Genomic DNA, 19166 nt, shown 5'->3' with positions numbered 1-19166 from the left:
TAACAAAAACAAATAAAATTAAATTTTGTGAATGGCTGGGTTGCCTCCTAGCAAGCGCTTCTTTATTGTCATTAGCCGGACTATTACTGAGCTTTAATCAAGCCTCAGTTTTGAGCATTCTTGCTCAAAATTGCCTTCAAGATAATGTTTGACTCTCTGTTCATTAACAATGAACTTTTTATTAGAATCATTATCCTGAAGCTCTACGTATCCATATGGTGATACGCTTGTGATCAAGTTGAAGAGATATGGTTCATCCCAAAGATAGTACTTTGCATCCGTGATCAACTTCTTTGATTGCTGCCTACTGTACTCTTTGGGTATGAACCTTACTGCCTTGTAGTTTGCAATGTCTGCAAACCATGGCACTTCCTGGATGGCAAAGAGTTGCTCATCCGGAAAGGTTTCAGAGATCTCAGTAAGAGGGAGGGACGCCCCTTCTACTGGTTCTATTCGGGACAGGTGATCTGCTACCTGATTCTCTGTCCCTTTTTCTGTCTCTTATTTCTATATCAAACTCTTGCAGAAGCAACACCCATCTTATGAGTCTGGGTTTTGAATCCTGCTTTGTGAGTAGATATTTAAGAGCAGCATGGTCAGTGTACACAATCACTTTTGATCCTACTAAATAGGATCTAAACTTGTCAATAGCGTAAACCACTGCAAGCAGCTCTTTTTCTGTGGTTGTGTAATTCTTCTGTGCGTCATTTAAAACACGACTGGCATAGTAAATGACGTGCAGAAGCTTGTCATGTCTCTGTCCCAACACTGCACCAATGGCATGGTCACTGGCATCACACATTAATTCAAATGGTAATGTCCAGTCTGGTGCAGAGATGACTGGTGTTGTGACCAGCTTAGCTTTCAGAGTCTCAAACGCCCGCAGACACTCCTTATCAAAGATAAATGGCGTGTCAGCAGCTAGCAGATTACTTAGAGGTTTGGGGATTTTTGAAAAATCCTTTATAAACCTCCTATAGAATCCTGCATGCCCCAGAAAGCTTCTGATTGCCTTAACATTGGCTGGTGGTGGTAATTTTTCAATTACCTCTACCTTAGCTTGATCCACCTCTATTCCTCTATTCGAGATTTTGTGCCCAAGGACAATTCCTTCAGTCACCATAAAGTGACATTTCTCCCAGTTTAAAACTTGGTTGGTCTCTTGGCATCTCTTTAGAACAAGTGCTAGATGGTCAAGACAGGAGCTGAATGAGTCTCCAAATACTGAAAAGTCATCCATGAAGACTTCCAAAAATTTTTCCACCATATCAGAGAAAATTGAGAGCATGCACCTTTGAAAGGTTGCAGGTGCATTGCACAAGCCAAATGGCATCCTTCTGTATGCAAATACTCCAGATGGGCATGTGAATGCCGTTTTCTCTTGATCCTGGAGATCTACTACAATTTGATTATAACCAGAATATCCATCCAGGAAGCAGTAGTATTCATGACCTGCTAGTCTTTCTAGCATCTGGTCTATGAATGGTAAAGGAAAATGATCCTTTCTGGTGGCTGTATTGGGCCTTCTATAATCAATACACATACGCCACCCTGTAACTGTTCTTGTAGGAACCAGTTCATTTTTTTCATTATGAACCACTGTCATGCCTCCCTTCTTAGGGACGACTTGGACAGGGCTTACCCAGGGGCTGTCAGAAATAGGATAAATAATCCCAGCCTCTAGTAATTTAGTGACCTCCTTCTGCACCACATTCTTCATGGCTGGATTCAGCCGCCTTTGTGGTTGGACCACTGGCTTGGCGTCACCCTCCAATAGGATCTTGTGCATGCATCTGGCTGGGCTAATGCCCTTAAGATCACTGATGGACCACCCAAGAGCTGTCTTATGTGTCCTTAGCACTTGAATTAGTGCTTCCTCTTCCTGTGGCTCTAAGGTAGAGCTTATGATTACAGGAAAGGTATCACCTTCTCCCAGAAATGCATATTTCAGGGATGGTGGTAATGGTTTGAGCTCGGGTTTGGGAGGTTTCCCCTCTTCCTGAGGGATTTTCAGAGGTTCTATTATTCTCTCTGATTCCTCCAAATCAGGCTGAACATCTTTAAAGATGTCCTCTAGCTCTGATTCGAGACTCTCAGCCATATTGACCTCTCTTACCAGAGAGTCAATGATATCAACACTCATGCAGTCATCTGGGGTGTCTGGATGTTGCATGGCTTTGGCAACATTCAATTTGAACTCCTCCTCATTGACTCTCAGGGTTACTTCCCCTTTTTGGACGTCAATGAGAGTTCGGCCAGTTGCTAGGAAAGGTCTTCCTAGAATGAGAGTTGCACTCTTGTGCTCTTCCATTTCCAGTACCATAAAGTCAGTAGGAAAGGCAAATGGCCCAACCTTGACAATCATGTCTTCAATCACACCTGATGGGTATTTAATGGAGCCTTCAGCAAGTTGAAGACATATCCAGGTTGGTTTGACTTCTTCAGTCAAACCAAGCTTTGTGATAATAGATGCAGGTATTAAGTTGATACTTACCCCAAGATCACATAGAGCCTGCTTGGTACAAGTACCCTCTAATGTGCATGGTATCATAAAGCTTTCGGGATCCTTAAGCTTCTCAAGTAAGCTTTCCAGGATAACTGCACTGCATTCTTCAATGAGGTAAACTTTTTCAGTTTCCCTCCAATCCTTCTTATGACTTAAGATCTCTTTCATGAACTTGGCATAATAGGGTATTTGCCCAAGTGCTTCTGCAAACGGAATCTTTATTTCAAGAGTCCTGAGATAGTATGCAAAGCGGGCAAATTGCTTATCCTGTTCCGCTTGGCGGAGTTTTTGAGGATAAGGCATTTTGGCTTTGTATTCCTCAACCTTAGTTGCTGTAGGTTTATTACCTGTAGAAGTGAGTTGGGAAGCCTTTTTAGAAGGGTTGTTATCAGCACTTGTATGTGTCTGATCCCCCACTGGCATTTGAATGCCAGGGGTGGAAGCTGGAGTGGCGTTAGACGCCAGCTCCTTGCCTATTTCTGGCATCTGAACGCCAGAACTGTGCTCCCTTTGGGCGTTCAACACCAAGTCCTTGCTTGTTTCTGGCGTTGAACGCCAGGAATGAGCATGGTTTGGGCGTTCAGCGCCAGCATTATTCCTCTCTGGGCTCTGATTCTCCTCAGAGGGATTTTGGTTAGCCATTTGTTCATTTCTTGGCTTCTTGCTGCCTTGAAGTGAGGTATTTAATGTTTTCCTACTTCTTAATTGAACTGCTTGGCATTCTTCTGTTATTTGTTTTGACAGTTGCTTTTCTATTTGCTTCAACTGTACTTCCATATTCATATTAGCCATTCTTGTTTCTTGTAATATTTCCTTGAATTTGGCTAGCTGCTGAGTTAGAAAATCCAGCTGCTGATTGAGTTCATTAGCCTGATCTACAGGACTGAGTTCAGCAGTTACTGTTTTAGCTTCTTCTTTCATGGAAGATTCACTGCTTAGGTACAGATGCTGATTTCTGGCAACTGTATCACTGAGCTCTTGAGCTTCTTCAATTATTTTTCTCATATGTATAGATCCACCAGCCGAGTGATCTAGAGAAATCTGAGCTTTTTCAGTAAGCCCATAGTAGAAGATGTCTAATTGCACCCACTCTGAAAACATTTCAGAGGAGCATTTTCTCAGCATCTCTCTATATCTCTCCCAAGCATCATAAAGAGATTCATTGTCTCCTTGTTTGAAGCCTTGGATGCTCAATCTTAGCTGTGTCATCCATTTTGGAGGAAAATAGTGAGTCAGGAATTTTTCTGACAGCTGTTTCCATGTCCTTATGTTGTTCTTAGGTTGGTTATTTAACCACCTCTTAGCTTGATCTTTTACAGCAAATGGAAACAGTAATAATTTGTAGACATCCTGATCTACTTCTTTATCATGTACTGTGTTAGCAATTTGTAAAAATTATGCCAGAAACTCTGTAGGTTCTTCATGTGGAAGACCGGAATACTGGCAGCTTTGCTGCACCATGATAATGAGCTGAGGATTCAACTCAAAGCTACTAACTCCAATGGAGGGTATACAAATACTACTCCCATATGAAGCAGTAGTGGGGTTAGCATATGACCCCAGAGTCCTCTTGGACTGTTCATTTCCACTTAGTTCCATAATGGAGCAAGGGATATGGTATGGATGTTGATATTGTCTATTTTATTATAAGAATAATTTTCGAAATAATAAAATAAAACAAAAACCGAAACAAAAATAAATAAAGAAAGAAAATTAAAAATTAAAATTTATAAAAATTTGAAAAAGTTTATGAAGATTTTCGAAAAATTTGAGGAAAAAGAGAAGGTGGTTAGGATATTTTTGAAAAAGATAATAAAATATATATTAAAAATACCCCTTTTTTAAAAAAAAAACTTAAAAAGATAAGAATTGAAAAATTTTGAAATTGAAATCTGAATTTTTATATAAAAATTTCGAAAAAGTAGTTTAAAATTAGTTAGAAAAGATATTTTTTTTGAATTTTGAATTTTATGATGAAAGAGAAAAACACACAAAAGACACAAGACTTAAAATTTTTAGATCTAATGCCCCTTATTTTCGAAAATTTTGGAGGGAAAACACCAAGGAACACCAAACTTAAAAATTTTAAGATCAAAACACAAGAAAGACTCAAGAACACCTTGAAGATTCACAAGAACACCAAGAACAAAAGAAAGAACACCAAACTTAAAATTTTTAGAAAACCAAGATAAATTTTCGAAAATTAAAGAAAGATCAACAAGAAAACACCAAACTTAAAGTTCGGCACAAGATTAAATCAAGAAAAATTATTTTTAAAAAAAAAAGATTTTAAAAAGAAGATACTCAATTGCCAAGAACATAAGCCAACGCTCTAACCAACTGAGCTAAAAATGTAACGTGTTTTAAAGATGTATTATCTTTATAGATAAGAATAAAATTTTTTTTGAAAACTAATGTTTTGAAAAAGCACAAGAAAAACAAGAAAAGACACAGAACAAGACAAACCAAAGATCAAACAAGAAAATTGACAAGAACAATTTGAAGATCAAGGAAAAACAAAGAACACTAATTCGAAAATTTAAAGGAAAATACAAGATATGCAATTGACACCAAACTTAAAACAAAACACTAGACTCACAAAAAATTAAAAATTAATAAAGAAAAATAATATTTTTGAAAAGAAAATAAAAGACTCTGACCCAATTGCCAAAATCTTCCTAATCTAAGAAATAAAATAAATCTTTAGTTGTTCAAACTCGAACAATCCCCGGCAACGGCGCCAAAAACTTGGTGCACGAAATTGTGTATGCCAATATTAATGGACTATTTAACACAGCTTCGTACCACTAACCAGCAAGTACACTGGGTCGTCCAAGTAATACCTTACGTGAGTAAGGGTCGATCCCACGGAGATTATTGGTTTGAAGCAAGCTATGTTTATTTTATTATTCTTAGTCAGGATATTAATTAAAATTATCAGTTGGAATTATTAGAAAAATAAAAGAGTGTGAAATAGTTACTTGTTGTGCAGTAATGGAGAATATGTTGGGGTTTTTGGAGATGCTTTGTCCTCTGAATCCCTGCAACATAATGCTTACTCACTTTCATAAATGCAAGGCTCCTTCCATGGCAAGCTGTATGTAGGGAATCACCATTGTCAGTGGCTACCTCCCATCCTCTCAGTGAAAATGGTCCAGATGCTCTGTCACAGCACGGCTAATCAGCTGTTGGTTCTCAATCATGTTGGAATAGGATCCGTTGATCCTTTTGCGTTTGTCATCACGCCCAGCAATCTCAAGTTTGAAGCTCGTCACAGCCATTCAATCCTTGAATCCTACTCGGAATACCACAGACAAGGTTTAGACTTTCAAGAGTGGCCGCCATCAGTTCTAGCTTATACCACGAAGATTCTGATTAAGGAAGCTAAGAGATACTCATTCAATCTGATGTAGAATGGAGGTGTTTGTCAAGCACACGTTCATGGATTGAGGAAGGTGATGAGTGTCACGGATCATCACCTTCTCCATAATTAAGTGCAAATGAATATCTTAGATAGGAACACGCATGTTTGAAAGGAGAAACAGAAACAATTGCATTACTTCATCGAGATGCTGCAGAGCTCCTCACCCCCAACAATGGAGTTTAGAGACTCATGCCGTCAAAGTGTATAAAATTCAGATCTGAAAATGTCATGAGGTACAAAATAAATCTCTAAAAGTTGTTTAAATAGTAAACTAGTAACCTAGGTTTACAGAAAATGAGTAAACTAAGATAATTAGTGCAGAAATCCACTTTTAGGGCCCACTTGGTGTGTGCTGGGGCTGAGACTTAAGCCTCTCACGTGCTTGGGCTGTTTCTGGAGTTGAACACCAGGTTGTAACGTGTTTTGGACGTTGAACTCCAACTTGTAACCTGTTTCTGGCGCTGGACGCCAGACTGCAGCATGGAACTGGCGTTGAACGCCAGTTTACGTCGTCTATCTTTGCGCAAAGTATGGACTATTATATATTGCTGGAAAGCCCTGGATGTCTACTTTCCAACCCAATTGAGAGCGTGTCAATTTGACTCCTTTAACTCCACAAAATCCATTCCGAGTGCAAGGAGGTCAGGATCCAACAGCATCAGCAGTCCTTTTCATCCTAACTCAGATTTTTGCTTAGCTCCCTCAATTTTAGCCAGAAAATACCTGAAATCACAGAAAAGCACACAAACTCATAATAAAGTCCAGAAATATTATTTTTGCCTAAAACTAATAATATTCTACTAAAAACTAATTAAAACATGCTAAAATCTACATGAAATTACCCCAAAAAAGCGTATAAAATATCCGCTCATCACAAGTTAATTGGAATATCAATTATTACATGCCTGATTTATATCTTCTAAAGCTGGCTGGCTATTAAGCCATACCCAACCGATTTATATATTCTTTTTTTTCTATATGTTTTTCGAAAAAAAATTAAAAGAAAATCCAAAAAAATCATAAAATCATAAAAAAACCAAAAATATTTTGTGTTTCTAGTTTGAGTCTTGAGTCAATTTTTAAGTTTGGTGTCAATTGTATGTTTTTAAAAAATTATGCATTATTTTTCGAAAATTCATGCATTCATGGTGTTCTTCATGATCTTCAAGTTGTTCTTGGTAAGTCTTCTTGTTTGATCTTGATGTTTTCTTGTTTTGTGTCTTTTATTGTTTTTCATATGCATTTTTACATTCATAGTGTCCATGCATTAAAGATTTCTAAGTTTGGTGTCTTGCATGTTTTCTTTGCATCAAAAACTTTTCAAGAATATGTTCTTGATGTTCATCATGATCTTCAAAGTGTTCTTGGTGTTCATCTTTACATTCATAGTGTTTTTGCATGCATCATTGGCTTTGATCCAAAATTTTCATGTTTTGGGTCATATTTGTGTTTTTCTCTCTCATCATTAAAAATTCAAAAATAAAAAAATATCTTTTCCTTTTTTCTCTCAAAATTTTGAAAATTTGGGTTGACTTAGTTAAAAAATTTTAAAATTAGTTGTTTCTTGTATGTCAAGTCAAATTTTCAAATTTTAAAAATCTTATCTTTTCAAAACTTTTTCAAAAATCAAATCTTTTTCATTTTTTATTTAATTTTCGAAAATTTAATGTTTTAGACTATTTTTCAAAAATCTTTTTCTTAATTTTATCTTTATTTTCGAAAATTATGCTAACAATTAATATGATTGATTCAAAAATTTGAAGTTTGTTACTTTCTTGTTAAGAAAGGTTCAAATCTTTAAATTCTAGAATCCTATCTTTTAGTTTCTTGTTAGTTAAGTAATTAATTTTAATTTTAAAAATTAAATCTTTTCCAACCATATCTTTTTAATCATATCTTTTATATCATATCTTTTTCAAAATTTTATCTTTTTCAAAAATTTGATTTTAAAATATCTTTTCTAACTTCTTAACTTCTTATCTTCTTATCTTTTCAAATTTGATTTTAATATCTTTTTCAACTAACTAACTGACTTTTTGTTTGTTTCTTATCTTTTTCAAAACCACCTAACTACTTCTCCCTCTCTAATTTTTGAAAATATCTCATCCCTTTTTCAAAATTCTTTTTAAATTAACTAATTGTTTTAAATTTTAATTCTATCTCACCTTTAATTTTCGAAAATCATTAACTGCTTTTCAAAATTAATTTTCGAATTATCCCTCTCTCATCTTCCTCTATTTATTTATTTATTCACTAACACTTCTCTTCATCTCAAATCACTACCTCTATCCTTACCCTTGTGTTTGGATTCTCCATTCTTCTTATTCCCTTTCTTCTTCTACTAATAATAAGGAACCTCTTTACTGTGACATAGAGGATTCCTCTTCTTTTTCTGTTCTCTTCTCTTTCATATGAGCAGGAACAAGGAAAAAGGCATTCTTGTTGAAGCTGATCCAGAACCTGAAAGGACTCTAAAGAGGAAACTAAGAGAAGCTAAATTACAACAATCCAGAGACAACCTTGCTGAAATTTTCGAACAACAAAAGGAGATGGCAGCCGAACCCAACAACAATAATGCAAGTGGGATGCTTGGTGATTATACTACACCTACTTCCAAGTTTGATAGAAGAAGCATCTCAATTCCTGCCATTGGAGCAAACAATTTTGAGCTGAAACATCAATTAGTTGCTCTAATGCAACAAAACTGCAAGTTTCATGGACTTCCATCAGAAGATCCCTATCAGTTTTTAACTGAGTTCTTGCAGATCTGTGAGACTGTAAAGACGAATGGAGTAGATCCTGAAGTCTACAGGCTCATGCTTTTCCCTTTTGCTGTAAGAGACAGAGCTAGAACATGGTTAAATTCACAACCTAAGGATAGCCTGGACTCCTGGGATAAGCTGGTCACGGCCTTCTTGGCTAAATTCTTTCCTCCTCAAAAGCTGAGCAAGCTTAGATTGGATGTTCAGACATTCAAACAAAAAGATGGTGAATCCCTCTATGAAGCTTGGGAAAGATACAAGCAGATGACCAAAAGGTGTCCTTCTGACATGCTTTCAGAATGGACGATTCTTAATATATTCTATTATGGTCTGTCTGAGTTCTCTAAGTTGTCATTGGACCATTTTGCTGGTGGATCCATTCACCTAAAGAAAACGCCTGCAGAAGCTCAAGAACTTATTGACATGGTTGCAAATAACCAGTTTATGTACACTTCTGAGAGGAATTTTGTGAATAATGGGACGCCTCAGAGGAAGGGAATTCTTGAGATTGATGCTTTGAATGCCATATTGGCTCAGAACAAAATGTTGACTCAGCAAGTCAACATGATTTCTCAAAGTCTGAATGGATGGCAACATGCATCCAACAGTACTAAAGAGGCATCTTCTGAAGAAGAAGCTTATGATCCTGAGAACCCTGCAATAGCAGAGGTAAATTACTTAGGTGAACCTTATGGAAACACCTACAATTCATCATGGAGAAATCATCCAAATTTCTCATGGAAGGATCAACAAAAGCCTCAACAAGGCTTTAATAATGGTGGACGAACTAGGCTCAGCAATAGCAAGCCTTTTCCATCATCTTCTCAGCAACAGACAGAGAATCCTGAGAAAAATACTTCTAATTTAGCTAATCTAGTATCTGATCTGTCTAAGGCCACTTTAAGTTTCATGAGTGAAACAAGATCCTCCATTAGAAATTTGGAGGCACAAGTGGGCCAGCTGAGTAAGAAAGTTATTGAAACCCCTCCTAGTACTCTCCCAAGTAATACAGAAGAGAATCCAAAGAGAGAGTGCAAGGCCATTGATATACTCAACATGGCCAAATGCAAGAAGGAGGGAGAGGACGCGAATCCCAATGAGGAAGATCTCATGGGACATCTCTCAAGCAGGAAGGAGTTCTCTATTGAGGATCCAAAGGAATCTGAGTCTCATATAGAGACCATAGAGATTCCATTAAATCTTCTTCTGCCATTCATGAGCTCTAAAGATTATTCTTCCTCTGAAGAGGATGAAGATGTAACTGGAGAGCAAGTTGCTCAATATCTAGGAGCCATCATGAAGCTGAATGCCAAGTTATTTGGTAAAGAAACTTGGGAAGGTGAACCTCCCTTGCTCATTAGTGAACTTGATACATGGGTTCAGCAAACTTTACCTCAAAAGAGACAAGATCCTGGCAAATTCGTAATACCTTGTACCATAGGCACCATGACCTTTGAGAAAGCTCTGTGTGACCTAGAGTCAGGCATAAATCTTATGCCACTCTCTGTAATGGAGAAATTGGGGATCATTGAGGTACAACCTGCCTTATTCTCATTACAATTGGCAGACAAGTCAGTAAGACAAGCTTATGGATTAGTAGAGGACGTGTTAGTAAAGGTTAAAGGCCTTTACATTCCTGCTGATTTCATAATCTTAGACACTAGGAAGAAGGAGGATGAATGCATCATCCTTGGAAGACATTTCCTAGCCACAGCAGAAGCTGTGATAGATGTTAACAGAGGAGAATTAGTCCTTAAATTGAATGGGGACTACCTTGTGTTTAAGGCACACGGCTATCCTTCTGTAACAAGGGAGAGTAAGCATGCAGAGCTTCTCTCAGTACAGAGTCAAACAGAGCCCCCACAGTTAAACTCTAAGTTTGGTGTTGGGAGGCCACAACCAAACTCTAAGTTTGGTGTTGAATCCCCACAACCAAACTCTAAGTTTGGTGTTGGGACTATACAACATTGACCTGATCACCTGTGAGGCTCCATGAGAGCCCACTGTCAAGCTATTGGCATTAAAGAAACGCTTATTGGGAGGCAACCCAATTTTTATTTATCTAATTTTATTTTTATTTTTTTGTTCTTTTATGTTTTATTAGGTACATGATCATGTGGAGTCACGAAAAAAATATTAAAATTAAAAACAAAATCAAAAATAGCAGAAGAAAAATCACACCCTGGAGGAAGAACTTACTGGCGTTTAAACGCCAGTAAGAAGCATCTATCTGGCGTTCAACGCCAGAACAGAGCATGAATTTGGCGTTGAACGCCAGAAACAAGCAACACCCTGGCGTTCAAATGCCAGAAATGCACCCTGAGGAGAGCTGGCGCTGAACGCCAGAAACAAGCATGGAACTGGCGTTCAACGCCAGAAACATACTACACATGGGGGTTAAACGCCCAGAACATGCATCACTTCGGCGTTTAAGTGCCAGAATTGCATGCAAAGGCATTGTACATGCTTAATTGGTGCAGGGATGTCAATCTTTGACACCTCAGGATCTGTGGACCCCACAGGATCCCCATTACCATATTCTCCCCTCTTCTCAACATTCATCCTCTCTTTCCAATAAACACTCTTCCCCATAAACCCCACCTACCTTTAAAATTCAAATTTCTTTCCCACCCAAAACCCTCTCCTCCATATTTTCTCTTCTTCTTCTTCTTTTCTTTCTTCTCTTGCTCGAGGGCGAGCAATATTTTAAGTTTGGTGTGGTAAAAGCATAAGCTTTTTGTTTTTCCATTACCATTGATGGCACCTAAGGCCGGAGAAACCTCTAGAAAAGGGAAAGGGAAGACAGAAGCTTCCACCTCCGAGTCATGGTAGATGGAGAGATTCATCTCCAAAGCCCATCAAGACCACTTCTATGATGTTGTGGCTAAGAAGAAGGTGATCCTTGAGGTCCCTTTCAAGCTCAAGAAAAATGAGTTTCCGGAGACCCGACATGAGATTCAAAGAAGAGGTTGGGAAGTTCTAACCAACCCCATTCAACAAGTCAGAATCTTGATGGTTCAAGAGTTCTATGCCAATGCAGGATCACTAGGAACCATGATCAAAGTATGAACCCGAATCCAAAGAACTATCTTACAATGGTTCGGGGGAAATACTTAGATTTTAGTCCGAAAAATGTGAGGTTGGCATTCAACTTGCCCATGATGCAAGGAGATGCACACCCCTACACAAGAAGGGTCAACTTTGATCAATGGTTGGACCAAGTCCTTAGGGACATATGTGTTGAAGGAGCTCAATAGAAAAGAGACTCCAAAGGCAAGCCAGTTCAATTAAGAAGACTGGACCTCAAGCCTGTGGCTAGAGGATGGTTGGAGTTCATCCAACGCTCCATCATCCCCACTAGCAACCGATCTGAAGTTACTGTGGATCGGGCCATCATGATCCATAGCATCATGATTGGAGAGAAAGTAGAAATTCATGAAGTTATCTCCCTTGAATTCTACAAAATAGCCGATAAGCCCTCTACTTTGGCAAGGCTAGCTTTTCCTCATCTTATTTGCTATCTATGTTACTCAGCTGGAGTCATCATAGAAGGAGACATTCCCATTAAGGAGGACAAGCCCATCACTAAGAAAAGGATGGAGCAAACAAGAGAGCCCACTCATGGAACCCAAGAGACGCATGAGGAAGCTCATCACCAAGAAATCCCGGAGATGCCTCAAGGGATGCACTTTCCTCCCAACAACTATTGGGAACAACTCAACACTTCTCTTGAAGATTTGAGTTACAATATGGATCAATTAAGGGTGGAACATCAAGAGCACTCCATCATTCTCCGTGAAATTAGAGAAGATCAAAGAGCAATGACGGAGGAGCAACAAAGGCAAGGAAGAGACATAGAAGAACTCAAGGACATCATTGGTTCTTCAAAAAGAAAGTGCCACCATCACTAAGGTGGATTCATTCCTTGTTCTTATTTTTCTGTTTTTTGGTTTTTATGCTTATTATGTCATCTATATTTGTGTCTCTGTTACATGATCATTAGTTTTAGTAACTATGTCTTAAGGCTATAAATAATTCCATGAATCCTTCACCTCTCTTAAATGAAAAATGTTCCTAATTCAAAAGAACAAGAAATACATGAATTTTGAAATTATCCTTGAATTTAGTTTAATTATTGATGTGGTGACAATACTTTTTGTTTTCTGAATGAATGCTTGAACAGTGCATAATTTTGATCTTGTTGTTTATGAATGTTAAAATTGTTGGCTCTTGAAAGAATGATGAACAAAGAGAATGTTATTGACAATCTGAAAAATCATGAAAATTGATTCTTGAAGTAAGAAAAAGTAGTGAAAAAGCTAAAGCTTGTGAAAAAAAAAAGAAAAAAAGGGGGCGAAAAAAATTAGAAAGAAAAAGAAAAAGCAAGCAGAAAAAGCCAATAGCCCTTAAAACCAAAAGGCAAGGGTAAATAGGATCCAAGGCTTTGATCATCAATGGATAGGAGGGCCCAAGGAAATAAAATCTAGGCCTAAGCGGCTAAATTAAGCTGTCCCTAACCATGTACTTGTGGCATGTAGGTCCAAGTGAAAAGCTTGAGACTGAGTGGTTAAAGTCGTGATCCAAAGCAAAAAGAGTGTGCTTAAGAGCTCTGGACACCTCTAATTGAGGACTTTAGCAAAGCTGAGTCATAATCTGAAAAGGTTCACCCAGTCATGTGTCTGTGGCATTTATGTATCCGGTGGTAATACTGGAAAACAAAATGCTTAGGGCCACGGCCAAGACTCATAAAAGTAGCTATGTTCAAGAATCAACAAACTTAACTAGGAGAATCAATAACACTATCTGAAATTCTAAGTTCCTATAGATGCCAATCATTCTAAACTTCAAAGGAAAAAGTGAGATGCCAAAACTGTTCAGAGGCAAAAAGCTACAAGTCCCGCTCATCTAATTAGAATTAATATTCATTGATATTTTGGGATTTATAGTATATTCTCTTCTTTTTATCCTAATTTATTTTCAGTTGCTTGGGGACAAGCAACAATTTAAGTTTGGTGTTGTGATGAGCGAATAATTTATACGCCTTTTGGCATTGTTTTTAGGTAGTTTTTAGTAGGATCTAGTTACTTTTAGGGATGTTTTCATTAGTTTTTATGCTAAATTCATATTTTTGGACTTTACTATGAGTTTTTGTGTTTTTCTGTGATTTCAGGTAATTTCTAGCTGAAATTAAGGGACCTGAGCAAAACTCTGATAAAAGGCTGACAAAGGACTGCTGATGTTGTTGGATTCTGACCTCCCTGCACTCGAAATAGATTTTCTGGAGCTACAGAACTCTGAATGGCACGCTCTCAATGGCGTTGGAAATTAGACATCCAGAGCTTTTTAGAAATATATAATAGTCCATAATTTATTCGTGATTAGATGACGTAAACTGGCGCTCAACGCCAGTTCCATGCTACATTCTGGAGTCAAACGCCAGAAACACGTCACGAACCAGAGTTGAACGCCAAAAACACGTTACAACTTGGCGTTCAACTCCAAGATAAGCCTCAGCTCGTGTAAAGATCAAGCTCAGCCCAAACATACACCAAGTGGGCCCCGGAAGTGGATTTATGCATCAATTACTTACTTCTGTAAACCCTAGTAGCTAGTTTAGTATAAATAGAACTTTTTACACGTCTTTGATAGTCTAGTCTTTGATTGTATTTTTTTGATCTTTTGATCACGTCTGGGAGCTGGCCATTTGGCCATGCCTGGACCCTCATCACTTATGTATTGTCAATGGTGGAGTTTCTACACACCATAGATTAAGGGTGTGGAGCTCTGCTGTACCTCGAGTTTCAATGCAATTACTACTATTTTCTATTCAATTCCGCTTGTTCTTATTCTAAGATATTCGTTGCACTTCAACATGATAAAGGTGATGATCCGTGACACTTATCATTATTCTCACCTATGAACGCGTGACTGACAACCACTTCCGTTCTACCTTAGACTGGGCGCATATCTCTTGGATTCCTTGATCAGAATCTTCGTGGTATAAGCTAGAATTGATGGCGGCATTCATGGGAATCCGGAAAGTCTAACCTTGTCTGTGGTATTCCGAGTAGGATTCCGGGATTGAATGACTGTGACGAGCTTCAAACTCGCGATTGTTGGGCGTGATGACAAACGCAAAAGAATCAGGGTCTTAAATGCAGTCTGGTATGCTCAGAGAGCATCATTGATGAGCGAATATTTTATATGCTTTTTGGCATCATTTTCATATAGTTTTTAGTATGTAAGTTTTATTATATTTTCATAGGATTTAGTGCAAAATTCATATTTTTGGATTCTACTTTGAGTTTTGTATTTTATGATGATTTCAGGTATTTTCTGGCTAAAATTGAGGAGCTTGAGCAAAAGTCTGATTCAGAGACAGAGAAAGGACTGCAGATGCTGTCAGGATCTGACCTCCTTGCATTCGAAGGAGCATTTCTAGAGCTACAGAAGTCTAAATGGAGCACTCTCAATGGCTATGCAAAGCTAACATCTAAGGCTTTCCAGAAATATATAATAGTTTATACTTTGCTTTGAAAATAAAGGTCCAAAACTGACGTTCAACGCCAACCACTGATAAACCCCGTTTTTAAGGTTTATCTTGTGTTGAATTTAGAGGGTTTTGTCAACTTTTCTCCCAAGTATCCAATGAAATAGCATGGTTTTGTAAATTCTCCTTTAATTGCGCTTAAGAGTGAAAACATGCTTTTTGGGATTTAAAATAGCTAAATCTAATTCTCCTTGATTCTATTAGATGCCTTGATATGTTTGCTAAGTGATTTCAGATTTAGGAGGCAAGGATTGGACCAAGGGAATGAAGAAAAAGCATGTAGAAATGGAGAACACATGAAGAAATGATGAAATCGCAAAAGCTGTCAAGCCGACCACTTCGCACTCAAACCATAGTTTCATCACGTATAGGGGCGCGTACGCGCACGGTGCGCGGAGGCGCCGATGGTGGCACATGATCCACTTAATGCAACTCATGGCCAGAGATTTTAGAAGCCTTGTGGGCCCAATCCAACTCATTTCTGATGCTACTTAAGCCAAGGATTGAAGGGGAATCATGATACTTTTGATCATTTGTCATAGTTTAGTTTTAGAAGTAGTTAGAGTTAGTTTCTAGAGAGAGAAGCTCTCTTTTCTCTCTAGAATTAAGATTAGGATTAGGTTAGAATTTCATAGATCTAGATTTTAATCTTTGCTTCCATCTACTTTTACTCTTCAATTCCTTGTTGTTGCAATTATCATTCTTCTATTCTTTTGTTGTAATTGATAAACGAAATTTGTCATGCCGATATAGAATTCAATAATGGATATAATCGTGAGTATAGTCTAGTTGACATTCAAACTTCGCATCAAACAATCCTACAATCTATAACCGAGAGTACTAGTCTCCCGAGTCGTCCTCCCTTGGAATTGCTAGAGCATGCATCTTATTGATTAGAAAGCCTTGTTATGATTCTTTGAAGGTTTAGCAAAATAGATGACAAACAATCAATCTTTAAAAGACTTGGCCTAGGGTTGGCATTAGAAATTCTATCCTTATAGTTCCTTCAATGATGACAACAATTAGGCCTTGCTTCATTTAGTTAACCCCTAGGTATAGGGGAAAGTCAAATGAGAGTAACTAACTTGAGTCACAAGTTCTAGTTTTACCTTAGGAAAATCTAGCTTTAGTGCACTCCAAGTCAACTAGCAATTTCTAATTCCAAATCAACAATAGACATAAACTATTCAACTCCTTCTAATGGCCCAAATCCTATGCCAAGTAAGAAACTTTTACTCCATAACTAGTGTTGGAATTTTATCAAACAATTGATGAGCAAGAATGAAAGACATAGTAAGAATGAGAAGAAAGTAGAATTAAAAGTGCTTCAACACAAGAAATTAACAATAATTAACAAAGAACAACAATGGAAATGAAATTCTCAAGAGCTTGATAAAATTCAAAACTACAAAGTTGAATCTAGGATCTATGAAAATTGAGCAATTACAAACACTAATTGAGATTGGAGAAGAAGATCTATGACATGAACAAAGTAAATTGAGAATTGCAATGGATCTCACCAAAGAGTGATTGAAAATTCAGAAAATGGATGAAGATGAACCCTAATGAGAGCTTGCAATCTCTCTCTCCATCTCCAAGAGTGTAACTAACCATAGCCAAAAATATCTAGAACAATCTAAAATGAGCTAAAGTCCCTTAACCCTTCAATCTTTGGTCTTCTTAAGCTCTTCCCGCCAAGGCACTTCCCCAAGATGAGATCCCCAACTGTCTCCATGCCCAGGTCACGTGACTCTTTAAAAAAAATCATATTCGAACATCGGCGTGCACGCGTGCGCGTCACTGGGGCATCTTGTAATGTGCGCGGAGGCGTAATGTACGCGTACGCACCCATGGAGATCATGGCCTAGCCGCTACACAAGCCGGCTCGTGGCTTGGCTCTTGGCTTTGACTTCTAACTGCTCAATCCACGCGGGCGCGCCAAGTGCGCGCACGCGCCCTTGCTGAAGTTTCCAAAGCTCAATTTCTCATGCTCCCTTCCTTTGCGCCCGTTCTCCTTCTCTCTTCCGGTTCATCCCTGCCCTATATTCTGAAACCACTTAGCACACAGGTCACGGCATCGAATGGCACCAAGAGAAGATTAGAAATGTATCTAATTTAGTGCAAAATAAGCATGTTTTCATCCATGAGGCAAAGATTAGGAAAGGAACACAAAGTCTCGTATTTTCATATAAAAAGCGTGTGGAATCATTGATAAAACCCCTGAAATCGATACAAGATAAACCCTCAAAATGGGGTTTATCAGTAATCCTTCCTACTTTGTTTTTATACTTTGTTGTAGATCTACTCTTGTTCCTTCTCTTTTCTTTCAATTCAATTTGAGGTAATTCATAATAATTGTGTTTCTTTTTATTGTTGTTGTTAATTCCTTGCAATAATTGTTGTTAGATTCTATTCTTGTTGTCAATTTGCTTTGCTTTTCTTTTGTACCTTCCAAGTGTTTGATGAAATGCTTGGTTGGATTTTAGTATAGATTTTGTTCCTCTTGCCTTTGGTTGAGTAACTAGCGACTCTTGAGTTATCTAATTCCTTTGTTGATTGATAATTAGAATTTGCTAATTGATTTGAATGCCTCTAACGCTAGTCTCTCCTTTAGGAGTTGATTAGGACTTGAGGAATCAAATTGATTCATCCACTTGACTTTCCTCCATGGTTAGAAGTTAACTAAGTGGGAGCAATGAACAATTTGTGGTCATAATTGAGGAGGATAACTAGGATAGGATTTCTAGTTCTCATATCTTGCCAAGAGCTTTGTTAGTTGTTAGTTTATTTTCCTTGCAATTTACATTCTTTGTCTAATATCTTAAAAACCCCAAACATACCTCATAACCAATAGCAAGGCACTTTATTGCAATTCCTAGGGAGAAAGACCCGAGGTTCAATACTTCGATTTATAAATTCTAGGGGTTTGTACTAGTGACAAACAACTTTTTGTACGAAAAGATTATTGATTGGTTTAGAAACTATATTTGCAACGAGAATTCATTTGTGAAATTTTAGACCGTCAAAGATTTGTTCATCAAAATGGTGCCGTTGCTGGGGAATTACAATGGTGTTGTGTTATTGGTTATTGTATATATGTGAATATTGTGAATAGCTTAATTTTTAGATTGTTTGTTAGTTTTTGCTAGCTTTAGGATTTTGTTTCATTATTTCTTATTAGCTTTTATTTCTTATTTTCTCTTTTCACTATGAATTCTCACTTTGGCTATGAGTTTGGTTCTAACTATGTTGTAGGAAAGGAGAGCTTCAATGAGGATGTGTATCAAGGATGGGATAACCAAAGGTGGGAGGAGCCATATGCATATGATCAATCTTCATGGCAACAACCTCCACCAATGCACTATGAAGAAGAGCCATTCTTTGATGCATGTCCATCCAATGGGTATGGTGAATCCACTTGTGACTTTCAAGAACCACCACCATATGCCTATGAGCCATATCCTCAACATAACCCTCAACCATACTCACAAGCCCCTTCTTACCAATCACCTTCATATGACCCTAATCCATATCCACCATACCAACCACCTTTTGAGCCATGTGAGCCACATTGAACCACCACCATTCCAACCTTAATACTTCCAAGAGACACCTTCTCCATATTATGACCAAGATGAACCACCTCCAATTTGTGAAAACTTTCAACCACAAGATGAATTCTACCTTCTACCACAACCCTCCATGGAAGAATATCCATGCCCATCTTTCAAGGAAGCAATGGATCGACTTCAAGCAACCGTCCATGAAAAGTTAGATGCATGGGACTCATACTATATGTCCAAGGATGATTGTGGAGGAGCAACCAAAGAGGGAAGCATGAAGGGGATTGTAGAATCTCAACTTGAGAACAATAGATTGGAGTGTGTTGAGCAACAAATGGAACAAATGGAGTACATAGAACCA

General features: G+C 37.9%; 1 non-coding gene and 1 pseudogene across 1 annotated transcript; both read right to left on the bottom strand.

Moving 5' to 3' along the window:
• Positions 1-18966, bottom strand: part of LOC130980240 (ATP synthase subunit b', chloroplastic-like) — a 38650-nt pseudogene extending 19684 nt beyond the window's left edge.
• LOC130949759 (small nucleolar RNA R71) lies at positions 8879-8986 on the bottom strand. The gene has a single exon (XR_009073455.1). It is a non-coding gene; the product is annotated as a small nucleolar RNA R71 (small nucleolar RNA).
• Positions 18967-19166: the final 200 nt, after the last annotated feature.

Source organism: Arachis stenosperma, chromosome 1 (genome assembly GCF_014773155.1).
Source record: "Arachis stenosperma cultivar V10309 chromosome 1, arast.V10309.gnm1.PFL2, whole genome shotgun sequence".
Taxonomy (NCBI): Eukaryota; Viridiplantae; Streptophyta; class Magnoliopsida; order Fabales; family Fabaceae; genus Arachis; species Arachis stenosperma.
This window is presented reverse-complemented; position numbering and strand designations above follow the sequence as displayed.